Source organism: Aethalodelphis obliquidens, unplaced genomic scaffold, assembly GCF_003676395.1.
Source record: "Aethalodelphis obliquidens isolate GAN/ISIS:26980383/991018 unplaced genomic scaffold, ASM367639v1 scaffold13, whole genome shotgun sequence".
Lineage (NCBI taxonomy): Eukaryota > Metazoa > Chordata > Mammalia > Artiodactyla > Delphinidae > Aethalodelphis > Aethalodelphis obliquidens.
In genome coordinates this window covers 31,521,865-31,538,840 of record NW_020837957.1, presented here as the reverse complement: position 1 = coordinate 31,538,840, position 16,976 = coordinate 31,521,865, and the positions used below count along the sequence as shown (strand labels likewise).

Sequence of the window (16,976 nt, the reverse complement as noted above, 5' to 3'; positions counted from 1 at the left end):
TGATTCCTTTCTATTCTAATTTCTGCTCTTTCTATCCTTCAATCCATTTACCACATTGTAGCCAGTGATAATTTTAAAGCCTTTTAATAGATTTCTATTATTTAGAATACTACTAAAGCTTCTTTCCATGGCCTAAGGGATTCTGATCTGGTCATTCTTAAACTATGCCAAACTCTGTTGCTTCTCAAAATATTTACACATGCTGCTTCCCTCACTTAATTCTTGTGTTTTTTTTTTGTTTGTTTGTTTGTTTGTTTGTTTGTTTGTTTTGCAGTATGCAGGCCTCTCACTGTTGTGGCCTCTCCCATTGTGGAGCACAGGCTCCGGACGCGCAGGCTCAGCGGTCATGGCTCACGGGCCCAGCCGCTGCACGGCATGTGGGATCTTCCTGGACCGGGGCATGAACCCGTGTCCCCTGCATCGGCAGGCGGACTCTCAACCACTGCACCACCAGGGGAGCCCTCTTATTTGTTTTATTATATGTTTTCCTGACATCCACAAACTCCTAGCTAGTCACTGAGTTCCCTTGAATTTTGTACACAATATTTAATGGCTTTATTGATATGATTCAAATACCATCAAATTAACCCATTTAACGTGTAAAATTTGATATCCTTAGTATATTAACAGGGTTGTATCAATCACCAAAATGTAATTCTTAGAACATTTTAATCCCCCCTAAAAGAAACCCCATACTCACTAGCAGTCACTCCCTATTTGCTCCGATGATTTCCTTACTCCCTTACCCCCAGTCTTAGGTAAATATTTATCTACTTTCTGTCTCTATAGATTTGGCTAATCCAAATATTCCACGCAGGTGAAACTACGTATTGTAACATGTGGTCTTTTGTAATTAGCTTCTTTCACTTAGCAATGTTTTCAAGGTTCATCCATGTTGTAGCGTGTACCAATACTTCATTCCTTTTTATGGACGAAGAATATTGAATTTTATGGATGTGCCACATTTTGTTTATCCATTCATTGGTTAATAGACATTTGGATTTTTTCTATCTTTTGGCCATTATGGATAATGCTGCTATAAGCATTCATGTACAAGTTTTTGTGTGGGTATATGTTTTTATTCCCCTTAGGTTTACTCCTAGAAGTGGAATTACTGGGTCATATTGATAACTCTATATTTAACATTTTGAGAAACTGCAAAACTGTTTTCCAAAGTGGCTAGACATTACTACCATCAATATATGAAGCCTCTAATTTCTTTACATCTTCCTCAACACGTGTTATTATCTGTCTTTTTGAGTATAGCCATCCTAGTGGGTATTTCTCACTGTAGTTTTGATTTGCATTTCCCTAATGACTAATAATGTCAAGCATCTTTTGATGTGCTTATTGGTCATTCGCATGTCTTCCTTGGAGAAATATTCAAATTCCTTTCTCATTTCTTAATTGGGTTGTTCATTTTATTTTTGAATCATAAGAGTTCTGCATATTTTCTGGATACAAATCTCTTTTATATATGATATGCAAATATTTTCTCTCATTTTGTGTGCTGTCTTTTCACTTTCTTGATGGTATCATTGACAGAATAAAGTTTGAAATTTCAATGTACATAATTTATTTATTTTTTCTTTTGTTGCTTGTGCTTTTGGTCTCATATCTAAGGAACAATTGCCTCACCCAAGGTCACAAAGACATACTCCTATGTTTTCTTCTAAGAGTTTTATAGTTTTAACTCTTACATTTAAGTCTATAATCTATATTGAGTTAATTTTTTTCTATTTTATGAACTGAAGGACCAACTTTGTTCTTCTGTGTGTAGGTATCCAGTATTGCCAGGACAATTTGTTGAAAAGACTGTTCTTTCCCCACTTAGTTGCCTTGGCACACTTGTCAAAAATCAATTGACTATAAATATAAGGATTTATTTCTGGATTCTCATATTGTGACATTAGTCTAATTGATCTATTCTTTTGTTAGTACCACACTGCCTTGTCTTGATTACTATAGCTTCCTAGTAAATTTTGAAATCAGAAAATGTGAGTCTTCCAACTTCATTTTTCTTTTTTAAGATTGTGTGGTCTATTCTGGGACCTTTGACTTTTGTTTAAATTTTAGGATCAGTTCATCAATTTCTGTATACAAGCCAGATGGGATTTTAATAAGGATTACATTGAATCTGTAGATCAATTTGGGGATTATTGACAGCTTGATATTAAATCTTCTGATTGACGGACATAAAGTATCTTTCCATTTATTTAGATCTTTTAAAATTTATTTCAACAATGCTTTGTAGTTTCAGTGTGCAAATCTTGTACTTTTAAAGAATATATACCTAATAATTTATTTTTTGATGCTATTGCAAAGAGAATTGCTTTCCTGATTTCATTTGAAAATTGTTCCTTGTTAGTGTATAGAAATGCAATTGATTTTTGTATATTGATTTAATATTCTGTAACCTTCTTAAACTTGCTTATTAGTTCTAGTAAGTGTGTGAATGTGTGTGTGTGTGTGTGTGTGTGTGCGTGAGTTCCTTAAGGTTTTCTATATACAAGATGATGTCATCTGCAAATAAAGATAGCTTTACTTCTTCCTTTCCAATCTGTATGCTTTTTACTTCTTTTTCTTGCCTAATTTCCTTGGCTAGAATCTTCAATACAATGTTAAATAGGAGAGGCATGAACAAATATCCTTATCTTGTTCTTGATCTTAAGAGGGAAGTGTTCAGTCTTTCATCATTAAATATGATGGTATCTGTGGATAACATCATTAATGCTTTGTCAAGTTGGGGAAGATCTCTTATAGTTTGTTGAACATTTTTATCATGAAAGGATGTTATATTTTCTTTAATAGTTTTTTGGTATCTATTAAGATGGTTGTAGGATTTTTCTCCTTTATGATATTAATGTGATGTATTACATTAATTAATTTTGATGTTAAACTAACTTTGCATTCCTAGGATAAATTCTACTTGGTCACTGTCACCTTTTTTGTTTATTGCTGTATTTAGTTTGCTAGCATTTTGTTGAGAATTTTTGCATCTATATTCATAGGGGATATTCATCTTTGGTTTGCTTCACTTTTTAACAAAAAGAAAGCAAAATGTTTAATTTTACTGAATAAAGAAAGTTTACTCAGAGTTTACGCAGATCATAAGAATACTTAGATTATAACACCTGAAAGATCCACAGCTGATTGGAAGGAAGGAATAAAGAACGTAACTTATATTTTCAATGCTGAAACAAAAATCTAATTGCTACAGACGTCTTGTAAAGTTCCCCAAATAAGGTCTAGCCAAATTTATTTTCTAGTGGATTTTTTTTCAGAGATAAAAAGTAAGATTCAATATGTATATTATTGATTACAACTAATATCACAGTTTGAAAAAGTCATGGGACAGAAGCATAAATATAAAATAAAAAGACAAGATTTTCAAATTGTATTAAAGGTATATTAACCATAGTAACTGGAAAAGATATATTAAACTTAGCAGTGTACCACACAAGTTCAAAACAAAACTCATAAGGCAGACCAAAACTGATGCTAATTAAGGAAAACGGTCTGTTTTTTAGAAAGGGTGTCCAGACAGACACCACTACAAAGAAATGCCAACAGTAACTATTGGTCCCTTCTGTTACTTAGTGAAGTGTCAAAGATAGAGTGACTGGGTTAACAGCCTAAGGTTTCTCCAAGCATCTGCAGTATTATCAGCACGGTCCAGGCCTTGGGAGTCTTGACACTTCAGGATGTTTCTGGCCTTCTTGGGCAAGTCTGCACATTTGTGTTCCTGAAATAAATTCAAAGTCTTCATGGTGTTCAGAGTCATGGTAGTCTACACGCTTCTTTTTCTTGTTGTAAACTGTAACTTGAAGGGAAACTATTTCCAAGGTGATTAAGCCAAGGGCCATTGTTATCTCTTTGCTGTTATGAGTTGACTCATAAAGACCCTTCCCTGTTTTCTGGATGAGACATGCCAGCAGAGTCTCACCCAACAGTATAAAAGTTGATTCCTGCGACCATCAGTGTTCTGCAATGCTACTGGACCTCAGTTGGTCCATGATGGGATATGGAAGGATGGCCACCACTGTTGTTTCAGGATTCCTCTAGCACTACAGCCTGTTGCTTCCTGTGTCACTTCAAAGGAACATTATTATTTTTTCTCCAGCCATCAAGAGGGTGAAGGAGAAAGACAGGGCACCTATAAGCCCCTTTCTAGAAGTTGCTTTTGAGTATCCTGTATTAATGGAGCATGTCCATTGTGGACTGAGTTTCATAATTAAATTCAAAGGCAGCATCAGCCTTCATATCTTTAAACATCTGCTTTAGCTCAGTAGGAGTGAAACAATACTGATCAAGATCATCATTCTAATAAATTTGGTCAAAGACTTGAAGATCTCCTTCAGTCAGCCAATCTCCTTGTTCCAAAACAATTCTTGATGTAGGGGTGGACCTGAATGTTGTTCCTCACTGTCTAGCACAGTGTTCCTCCTTCCTGTGTTAAAAAAAAAGCTCTGGATTGTGAAGAAGAAGAGCTGCACAGTGACCCTCCTACATCAGAGCAAAAGCTGTCCAGATGTCCAGCATTTATCTTCTTGAGTAGCTGTCAGAAATATAGGCACTGACAAATTAATGATGTCCCCAGCCAGAAGATAATCAAAATGAAGGCAGAGCAAGTACTCCCCATTTCTCATAAAGTCGTTCAGTGAGATGCACCAATCTTTTGCCAAAACCTGCACACACTGCACAACCACTTTATTAATTTTTAATGCTGATAATATTTCTCCATCTGTTTTTGCCAAATGAAGTTTATTTTCTGGCACACACAAGATGTCACAGGTACAATATCCCATTCCCAAAGAAGTTCCATAACTCTTACTGCACACAGCCATTTATGTCACAGGAGTCTGTTTTCAGCGTCAATTCAGGGGCTTTTGGTTTTTTATATTCAGAACCAAGCCCAGTGAAACATTTAATTTCTCTAGCCCATGCTTTTTCTTAGAGTCCTTTGATAACCTCTGTTCACAAACATGCAGAGGTGCATTTAACAAATACTTCAAAGAAAGGCAAACTTGTACCCTCCCGAATTTGCCTTGTATTATTGTGATCTTGAGTATAAGGCGATATAAAACTTGTAATGCACACTAAGCCAGCACCTGTAAACAGCTTAGCAACTCCTGCAACTCAACGAACATTCTCATCTCTCTTCAATACTAAAGCCAAGGTTTTTATTGAGACCTTGATGAACGTTGTCACCAATCAAAGTACAGCACGGATAACCTGGCAAACCAAGTATTCCTCCAAAGTCATGCTCACCGTGGTTTTTCCTGCTCCAGATAAGCCTGTTAGCCAAACTGTGCAACCAAAAAAAAAGCCACCTCTGGTCTCTACCACCTGACCTCTTGTTCCTGCTGACATGGTGAGCCTGATAGGTGACATTAGGTGCTCTCTGCCTTCCCTAGTTCTGCATGTTATTGCTCAGTATGTCTTTCTTGTACAGGTTCCCAAGGACCTTCATGGCTGTAGAGAGTGCACAGGGTGCCGGGGTTTTCAACCCCCAAAGGTTAGAAGGAGGAGGGGAGGCCTGTGGGGGTGGAGCAGAGCAGGAAGGTATGCTCTGACCTAGGCACTTTATGCTCTAGATTCTAGTTGTGTGGCTCGTTGGCTGTACCTCTGATATGGGTCAGGGCAGAAGTATATGGGATTTTTTTTTTTTCTTGTGATATCTTTGGTTTTGGTATCAGGGTAATACTGGCCTCATAGAATAGGTTTGAAAATGTTCCCTCTTCCTTTATGTTTTGGAAAAGTTTGTGAAGGATTGGTATTAATTCCCATTTAAATGTTTGATAGAATTCATCAGTCAAGCTATCTGGTTCTGAGCTTTGCTTTGTGGGAAGTTTTAAAATTACTAATTCATTCTCTTTGTTAGAGGTCTACTCAAATTTTCTATTTCTTCTTCAGTCAGTTTTGGTAATTTGTGTTTCTAGGAATTTGGCCATTTCCTCTAAATCATCTAATTTATTGACATATAATTGTTTACAGTATTTCCATGGGATACTTTTTATTTCTGTAAGTTTGGTAGTGACGCCACCTTTTAATCACTATCCTGTAAAGGTAATCATTATCATGCCTTATAGGGTAAACACTTCCTTAAGCCTATATTCCTAAACACTATAGTTTTAATTGTTCTCTGAATTCCACACAAATGAAATCATATGCAATATATTCTTGTCTGGCTTCTCTTGCTTTATTTTATGTTTGTAAATTTATCCCTGTACCTTTAATTTGTTCATTTCATTGCAGTATACTATTCCATTGAATGAATACAGGCATACCTCATTTTATTGTGCTTCACAGATATTGCAGTTTTTAGAAATCAATAGTTTGTGGTCCTGTGTCCAGCAAGTCTGCAGGTGTCATTTTTCCAAAAGCATTTGCTCACTTCATGTCTCTATGTCACATTTTGGTAATTCTCACAATATTTCAAATCCTCCACCAGCAAAAAGATTATGACTTGCTGAAGGCTCAGATGATGGTTTCCATGTTTTAGCAATAAAGTATTTCTAAATTAAGATTTTTACATTGTTTTTTTCAGACCTAATGCTATTGCACACTTAATAGACTATAGTATAGTGTAAACATAACTTTTATACGTACTAGAAAACCAAAACATTCATGTGGCTTGCTTTATTGTGATATTCACTCTGTTGCAGTGGTCTGGAATCAAACCCACAGTACCTCCCAGGTATGTTTGTATACAACAATTTATTTATTCAGTGACATTTGGTTATTTTCTTGTTTTTAGAATATTATAAAAATTGTTGCTGTTAATGTTCTTAAACATGTGTTTTGTTTCTTACAAACATGCAATTATGTTGGATTATACGTAGGAGTGATCTGCTGAGACACAGGATTTATGTCTGCTCAATTTTAGTTGATAATGCCAAAGAATTTTCAATGTAGTTATATCAGCTGATACTCCCATCAGTAGTATATAAAGATTTCTATTGCCTTATATCCTTGCCAAAACTTAGTATTGTCATTAAAAAATATCTTTAGTCATACTAGCTTGGTTACAGTGGTATCACATTATGGTTTTCATATGCATTTTTCACAACAAAGTTGAGCTCCTTTTTATATTGTATTGTCATTTAGATAACCTCCTTTGAAAGTGCCTGTTGAGGCCCCTGCTTATTTTTCTATTGTGCTGTCTTTTTATTAGATCTGTAAGAGTTTTAATATATTCAGATAAGTGTCCTTTATTGGCTATATATGTTGAAAATGTTTTCTCAATCTGTATAGTTTAATTTATAATGTATTTTGATGAATACAATTCTTAATTTTAATGCAGTTAACATTTGATATTTCCTTTTTAGTTAGTGTTTCTTGGTTACTTGGTTAAAAATATATCTTCCTACTTATAGTTCATGATAATGTTATATTCTAGATAATTAGGTCAACTACTCACCTAGAATCAATTTTTATGTATGGTTTGAGCTAAGGGTCAAATTTTATTTTTCTCCATATTGATATTCAATTAATGAAGCATCATTGACTGAAAGAGCATCTTTCTCACACTATTTAGCAATACTCCACATGTCTTAAATAAATTGTCCACATACGCATATGATTTAATGTGACTCAAAGATTTGAAGGAACAAGGGGAGTGAGAGATTAACAGAATCTGGAGATGGAAAGACAACTGTAGCCATAAGAAAAGGCCACAGGACAAGAACTATGACCTTAGAGGAACATAGCCCCTGAAAGTTGTGGTACAATAAGGAATAAGCAGAGAAAAGAAAAATCCCACTTTTTGCCTCTTGTTTCCCCTTAAACTCCTGTTCAGTTGGAACCCAAATGGAAACCAGAAAGCAAAGGAGCTTGTTGATTCAATTCATACCTGGGACATAGCCCAGGTAGAAAGGTGAAGCCAGAACAAGAAGGTCAGACAGAAGATACCTAGCACAGCCAAGTACATTTGCCTCTCAGCAACCTCTCCTCATTTGTCCAGGTGAAATATTTGTTTCCCCACTACAGGAGACACCCAAAATGTCCCCTCTGAACTAATGCCTCATCATAGAGTAGGTCAATGCAATCAAAATCCTACCTGGAAAGTAATGTTTAGCCACCACCAGTGTTCTTCATATAAGGTAACAGCAGGAGGGAGTGGGGGGGGTGAGGAGGGAGGAAATGGGTGCAAGAGAAGCAACTAACTAACATAAAACATAGCTACTATATCCTCTACTTCTATAGTTAGACATGAGGCTTAAGTTGATAAAGGTAGCTGCCTTCTTCCACAGCCCATTTTATGTTTCCATCATTATCCATCTCAGCTGAATAGTGTTATTTATTTGGTGGGATGGTCCAACCTCCATATCTGTAGGCTCTGAATCCTTGGTGATTCCATATTTACTGGGTTGTCCTAGTTTTCCATAGTTCAGAATTATTGAGCACAAGGAATATGTAGATGCCTTAGTGAATTATCTGGCTCCATTCATAGTTTGTACCTAAAGGGTAGCGGTAACCCAATTTCAACTTTTAATCATGATGTGTCATCACAGACTATGCAGTGACACTCTTTCTGTCTGTTTGTTACATGTCATGAGGGTCTGAAATTTTAGAAGCAGTCTCAGCTTTTAACTCAATGAGGCTATAACTGTGTGTCTTGGTGGATACAAAGTTCCATTACTGGACACCAACTTTCCTCTACTGCACACCAACATTCCCCAAAACAAATATGAAGGGAAGAAAAGCTTTCTTTGGTAGTTTATTGATATAATACTTAGAGGGACCATTTTCACCTCTAAAACTTGATTCTAGCCATGGGAGAGTGGTACTAAGTATTAAGAACATACTTCCTCCTCTGTGCTAGAATCCCAGCCTCCCATGATGTTTTCTAGCTGATGCCGTAATTGTGGTTTCAGCAGGCTATTTCACCATTCTGTTTATCCATCTGCTTTCTGATGGGGAGACATGGTAAAGCCAGTGAATTATGTAGGCCTATGTCCATTGGCATATATCTTTCATTGTAAATGGTGTCACCCCTTGTAAGGTCATATTGTGCAGAATGCCATGGCTGTAGATAAGGTATCTGGAAGGATGGTACTGGTAAAGTTCTGTGGACAATAAAGGGATTTCTGTATCTGAAAAATAAGCCTATGTCTGTGAGGACAAGTCACTCTCTCTTTCATGACAGAAAAGTTTATTTTAATAACCTTCCACCAGGAAGCAGGCCAGTCTGCTGAGGAATGGTGTCACATGGAGCTGCTTGTGGCAGGTGGACCACTTGGCATGGTGATATTAAGATCAGGCTTTATGGGGGGAAATTCATGTTACAGAACCCATGACTAGCATTCGACCCTGCTCCTCAGAAATACTCTGTACATCGGTCATTTGAGCAAGAGTGGGGGTCCCTGGAGAAAGACACTTACTGATAGCCACAGGGAACAAAACCTTGTGCATCTGACTATTGAAAGCATTCTCCACGGTGGATTTGTTCCTGTGGGAAAAAATCTCACACTTTGTATTCTTTCTAAAGAAGTTCTCTATGAAACTCTCTCATAAATCACTACTCTAACAACTTAATTCTTTCCATGTCCCTGACCATTTAGACAACCTGTTGCCACTGCTCATGAATCAATATATATCTGCACTTAATTCTACCTTTCCTTCCATGCACAGTGGACAATCAGATGTACTACCTCAATTTCTGCGATAGGAAATATTTACCCTCATTGCTGTCTTTCAAGGCTACCCCCGAGTTGGACTATATTAAGGTCACTATCGACTTCTAGCTTGAATTAGCATATTAAGCAGGTCTACCTATAAGCCATAGTTTTGTTTTCTCTTCTCCTTTATTGGTCATAGGGTAGGGAAGCCCTATGCAGTTCCACATGTGGGTTGTTGGAGAGCTGATAAAGCTGTAGAAGTACCTTGGGGATCTGAGCCACCAGCCAATGAAGTTAACTTGTGCCTTCCAAATCTGTTTGGGCAACCAAGTTGAATATATCATTTCTTTTTTACAATGCAATGCTTATAATGCACATCTAAGTTGATGGTTTGATTAATCAGATAACATCTAGTCTATCGATTACAAATCACTAGGGTTCCATAGACAAAATTTTGGGCAGGCCCAGAGCCCAGTAGCTAGTCAAGAGCTCCTTTACAAAAGAAGAATTGTAGCTAGCATAAGGGCATTGCTTCCTTCCCAAATCTTAGTGGTCTGAGCTGTGATTCACCTATTGGACTTGTGCAAAGCTTCATATGATATCCCTGTCGGCCACAGACAATTTCAATGCCACTGTGTCCAAAGAGTCATAATTCAATGAAAAGGTCAACTGGCACACAGAAGAAACTGAGAAGCCTAACAAATTACTAAATAAGGTTTATGTTTCTTCCCAAACACAAAGAAACTCAGCAAGAAGTGTGCCACTTTCTTCATGGTGGTCAATACAATTTGCAGCAACTTATTTATCACTATGGAGAGAATATCCTGACAGTCCTTAGACTATTGGACCCTCTGAATATGGTATGCTTCTAAATTTTCATAGTCCTATTTCCTACCTTCTGGCATGCGTATGTCTTACTAAGGCATCTAAAGTGCCTGCCACTTTGTGTTCATTAGATTCAGTTAGCATAAAGTCACAAATGGAATGAACCAGTGTCATGTTCTATGGGATATCAAGGGGACTCAGGGCTATATTATGACAGCACAAGACAGTTGACATAACCCTGAGACAAGACCATAAGTTTATACTGTTGTACGTGTGAAGGTAAACTGCTTCTGATTATCTTTGCTGAAAGATATAGAAAAAAAGCCAGGTCAATCAGGTCAATTGCTGCATGCTAGCTGCCAGGGGCTGGGTTGATTTGCTCCATGAAAGATATCACGTCCAGAAATGCACCTATGATTGGTATCTCCACCTGGTTAAGTCTGTGATAACTGACTTTTATTTTCCATGACCCACTTTTTTTGTGAACTAGACACAAGAGATTGGGATATTATAGGAATACTTTGTCTTTTTGAAGGCTTTGCTAATCTCTATAATGCCTTGGGGAATGCAAAATTTCTTTTGGTTTACTTTTCTTGACAGATATGGAGGAAGGTGAGAAGTTCCATGGGACTTATTTGGCATTTTCTACCATAATAGACTTCACTCAGTTTCTACTCCTTTTCCACTAGTACTCTGATTTTAGCACAAGACAGTTAAGCCCTGAGTCTGTGTTGCCATGCTACAGCCCTTATAACCAGGCTTTGGGTTTAGTTTACATCAGTACTTTACCTGTGACTATGGAAGATGAGAGATCCTTCAGAGCTATTATTAGGGCTTTATGACTTTCAGCTCTGATTCAGATTTAGAAATTTTTTTCCTGAGTAATCTTTATGGGGTCATCTGAAGTCTCCAGCTGATCTCATAATCATTTTTGTTGTCAAAGTAATCAATTGGCATAGCCATTTGTTCTGCCAATGTCTATTCTCCTGGTGTACTTCCTTCCATGCCACCAACTGAAGGACCAGAGGGCTAGTAAGAGCGGGAGGCTGTTACTATTCCTAGGCCTGAAAGGGCAATGGGAAGGAATGAATACTAGAACTAGAAAGGATAGTGGTATAGAGAAGGGTAACGGACAAGAGCTATATAGATTTTAGTAGAGGAGCACAGTCACCCACTATAACACAACGGAGAGAAAATTAGGGGATCAAATACCGAAACTCATTCTTTCCCACCCTATATTATCCTATCTCCCACTGGCCAAAGGAAATAAGAAGCCAGAGGACAAGGGAACCCATTAAGGCAGTCCCTATGGATCATCCTCTTGCTGTACAGAGCAGAGAGAAGGGTGGATTTGGCAGGGCAGAGCTATCTCATGCTTCCCAACTCTTCAACTGGCTAACTCATCTTTTGTTTCTTAGCTGACATGCTATTTCCCCAAAGAAGTTTTCCTAAAGCCCTAAATACAGCATCATAGAAAGGCTCAACAGTCTTCTCTTTTAGCACACTGCTGTTATTCTTGATAGACCTCATTACAATATGTATTTATATATGAATTAGTTGAGTCTATAGGTTAATTTACATAACGGCTCACTATTTTATATTTTATTCTTTCATATTTGAATACCTGGTATCTTACACATAGTAGATACTTATTAAATATTTGTTGAAAAAAAAATAAATGAAATAATTAGACCTATGTAACCTATGACCTAAACCTCCACACATATTATCATCTCTTTTGGAAAATGTGTTCTCAAATGTAAATCATTGACATTGCCACAAAATTTGTAAAACACAGCATACTTGTAAATCATAACCAATCTGTGTGCATCGTTTATACCCTATCTCCTGTGGTAGCTTAAATTACTTTATAGCAATTTGTGTGCCTTCATATGTTTCTAAGTTCTACTAAGAACTGTAATGTGTTTTTCTTACTATTGAATATTACCACTGAAGTATTGGTATGACAATTCAGTCTTGGGAAACTAACTAATATTTCTGGAGAAATGAAAAAATGTTTCTGGAATTCTGAAAGATTTTACACAGTTGATTGATGCATTACAGGGAACCCAGAGAAAAATGTGGAATAAGAATGAAACTAACAACTAACAATTAAACACTATGGTGTGTGCCAGACAGAATGCTGGATGCTTTATATATATATTACTTAGTTAAACTTAGGATGTTAACACAGTAAATAGATAATTATACTCCCATTTTATGGATTGGAAAATATATCTTTAATTAGGAAAGATGATTCACAAGAATATACTTAGTGGTGTCAAACTGGGAGCCAAGTGATTGAGCAGGTATGAAACCTAACTATTGCCTGGTCACTAAATATTGTTATTATTGTAATACTTCAGTGTCAATTGACACCAATGCTGAATGTAGCTTCTGTAATGGCACTTATCCAGTGTGGGAGGCTTATTATGGAATGATGTCAGTATCTTCTGTCATCAATTTCATAAAAAACTAACTTAGCTTTTCTTTGGTGGTTCTGATATATTTCAAAAAGATTAAGTGTGTTACTGTCCTGCTATACAGCTATGGGTAGCTCTAGCTGGTCAGTCTTTGGCAATGTTTAGGCATTTTACCTGGGTAATTTAATGGTGTCACAGCTTCATGTATGTGCTTAGGACCTGCAGACAACATCTAGTGTAAAATAATCCAAGAGAATAAGATGTATCAATAAAAGAGCTTTGTGCAAAATGCCACATTAAATATTATTTTAATGGTTCAAAACTTTGACCATTAAAGTTGAGTTTTAGCTCAAAGCACAGAAGTTCTTTAGCACTAACGCATTGCTCTAAAGAAAGGTCAGAGATTTTTTTCTGTAAAGGGCTTGGCAGGCATATTTCTTTGTCACAACCAGCCAACTCTGTCACTGTAGCATGAACAGTCATAGATAATCTGTATAGGAATGAATATGTCTATATCTCAATAAAACTCTGTGAAAGCCAAAACCTGAACTTCATATATTTTTAATGTGCCATAAAATCTTCTCTTTTTTTTTCAACCATTTAAAAATGTAAAAATCACTCTTAGCTCATGAATGATACAAAAGCAGGTTATAGGCTGGATTTGGCTCATGGAACTAATAAGTTTTCTCATTTTGAACAGGTCATCTTCATCACATCTTTGGGGGTGAAGACACTTCTGAACATTTATCTAATATCATAAACATTGAATTGCAAGGACAGGCTATTTCCCACAACTGGAGCCTAATTATATGAGCTGGAAGTCCTGTAAATCTAAGGTTTAGTGAGAAATATGCTCATGGTCACTTATTATTTGCTGCTTAATATTTAGCATACAGTATTCGCCATTTTGATTCACTTAATAAACAATTCCAGTATGTATTAATCCCTTTAGTATTTCCTTCTCCCTCTTTTCCTTTTTACAACAATAAAAATGGAATTCCATTTTTACCTGTCATATAGGTTCCATGCTGTTACCTCTAGGAGCTCAAAGTGTGAAATAGGAGATATTGATCTAATAAAAATAGATGAGGCATATAGTCATTTACTAACAACTCACCCAAGAACAATGGGTGATGCACAAAAGCTAAGATACATATACTGTATAGATACATACTATGTAGAAATCTACTTTCTGTGTCAGGAACTGTATGACTTTTCCTACTAAAACATCAGTATCTGGATGCTAAGGCCCATTTCTCTGAATGTCTCTTGCATAACAGATGGAACTGGTGGAGTATATGAGGGAAACTACTGCTCCTTTCATTTTTCTATTTATCTCCATGATGTGTGTATGTGGCAACGTCCTTTTGCATTTTTAGCAGGTGTTTGGATGAAGCTGGATTCAAATGAAAAAATAAAAAGTCCAAATAAGTTATTTTAAATATTACTGTTGTAAATATATATGTATATGTTTGTATACATATATTATACTATATACATATATATGTCTTATCTTACTCATACATTTAAAAAAAATTTGGTTGTTAAAAAATTTTAGAGTGTTGTAAAATATCAACAAATAAAGTATTAGTGAAATAAATACAGACAATATCAAAATAAAATAATATTCAGATATAAATAAATCTTACTTTCAAAGGCCATTTTCACATTGTCTCAAGATTCAGCTGCTCAGTTTTAAGGGTTGTACATTTTATGAGCTCTGATTGATAGTACTTAGACGTGACAATAAAAATAGTAATTTCATTTGTAGATATAAACTGGATCATTCATCTATCCATTATGAAATTATTCAGCCTTAACTTATGCATAGCAACAACATATTAGGTATTTAATCAGGAAAGACAAGATTTGGATTTACAAAAGACACATATAAAGTTTCATTCTTTGAGAAATTACGACAATTCAACATTGATTAAACATATGGACAAATGCAAGGTAATATGAGAAGTAATAAAACACACACACACACACATCCACATAAAAACCCATTAACAGCAATAACCATTGACTAAGGACTTATTTTATCTCAGGAACTCTGCTAAATGTTTTATCTGTATCATCTCATTTAATCCTCAGAGAGACCCTGTAAGGAAAGTGTTCTCTCCATTTTCGTTATAAGGCAATTAAGTCCCAGGGAAGTGAAGTAACTAGCCCAGGGTTACACAGGATTGCTCACCCTGGATCTAATCCCTAATCTTCCAAGCATCAAAGTCCACAGAGGTCCTCCCTGACTGGTAAAAATGACACATCCAAAATCTGAGGGGAATGGGTCACCTCCCAGATGACAGTTTAGGGTTAATTTGTTCTTTGTTTCTAAGATCAGAGTAGCCTTTCTGGAAGAGGTAATATTTGAACTGCACTTTAAGGAAGGTTATGGATGTGGAATGGAATTGATGGTAAAGGAAGACATTCGCAGAGCGGGCCAGGAAGGCACTAAGCAATGTGAGAAGTGGGAAGTTAAGGCCAGGGTCTGACATTAGTGTCAGTACGCAGAGGGCTGGGTCAAGACTGGAGAGGAGCTTGGAGCAAGTCAGGATAGATGGAGTGGTGGAAGAGCTCCTGCAGTGAAGTGTCCTGGAAATGAGGGATCTGGGGTGGGCCCGGGGGCATGGATCATGGCTGTTTGTGACATATGTGAGGCCTGGACTCAGAAAGCAAGAATCAGTAATGGGGGACTGCTCTGGGTCAGAATCAGGGACATTAATGCAAGTCACTGAGTTTTCACAGGAAATCAAAAATTGAGTATAAAAACAAATCACAAAGGGAAGAAAAGGATAGAACTAATGTTTATTCAACGTCATCAGTCTTAAACATTATACTGAGATAGCATTATTTCACAATTGTTGCATTATTTACTCCTCACAACAAACCTTCAACCTATATACTGCTTTTTTAAAAATTAATTAATTAATTAATTTTTGGCTGCATTGGGTCTTTGTTGCTGCGTGTGGGCTTTCTCTAGTTGTGGTGAGCGGGGGCTACTCTTCTTTGCGGTTCACGGACTTCTCATTGAGGGGGCTTCTCTTGTTGCGGAGCACAGACTCTAGGCTCATGGGCTTCAGTAGTTGTGGTTTGCGGGCTCTAGAGCGCAGGGTCAGTAATTGTGGCACACTGGCTTAGTTGCTCCACAGCATGTGGGATCTTCCCTGACCAGGGCTTGAACCTGTGCCCCCTGCATTGGCAGGCAGATTCTTAACAATTGCATCACCAGGGAAGCCCCCAACTTATATATTGTTATTCAGAAATGAAGCAGATCAACCTCAGAACACTTAAGGAACTTGCAAAGACCCATATGTCTAGTATTTAGTGAGGTCAGGATAGACACTCCCATCTGTATGCTTATAATGCCCACATTTTCCTAAATAGCAAACATGTATTTAGCACGGAATATTGGCAAGGGACTTTCTGATCAGGGAATACAAGAATGTGTAAGTTCCTGCTCTCAGAGGATATACAAACTAATCACACAACTCAACAGAAAGATGCCAAACACTCTGTTTTACATTTCTTTCGCCAAGTACTGAGTCACAACTTTTGTCCTTGAGTAGGAGACCACTGACAAATATTTGTTTGATCTAATCATTCAAATACTCCTACATAAAATGTTTTCTTTTACACACATATTCTTTAAAGTGCAGTTGCATCCATTTTGGTAGATGGCTTTCTTTTCTTATTTGCAACTTCGTCAGTGTAATCTGGGGAGGCGATCGATATCTACTCTGTGAAGTTCCAGAGATCTCCCCCCTCCACTGTCTCGTGGCATTTAGTAATAGGACTGACACCCATATTATTTTCATTACTTATCACCACCTTTGGATTAAGATTGTTGTTCGCAGAACTGAAAGGAAATAGAATGATTCTAATACATCATAAAAAAGAATGTAACTCTATGTTGAGTTGTATTTCCGCTAAGGCATATCTCATAGAGATATACTTTTAAAATAAAAAGGGAAAAATGTAAAATAAATTGTTTACATGTGATACTTTGATACTATAAGAGTAAGGAAGCTTGAATCTTCATGTCTCTTTGAAGTATGGTACATGATCTGTAAAACTTCACAATTTTTCTTCAAATACAAATTCC

At 36.7% G+C, this 16,976-nt stretch overlaps 1 pseudogene; it reads right to left on the bottom strand.

The window, feature by feature from the left end:
* Positions 1-4,874: 4,874 nt before the first annotated feature.
* On the bottom strand, positions 4,875-5,473 carry LOC113624606 (bifunctional 3'-phosphoadenosine 5'-phosphosulfate synthase 1-like; annotated as a pseudogene).
* Between the last annotated feature and the right edge of the window lie 11,503 nt (positions 5,474-16,976).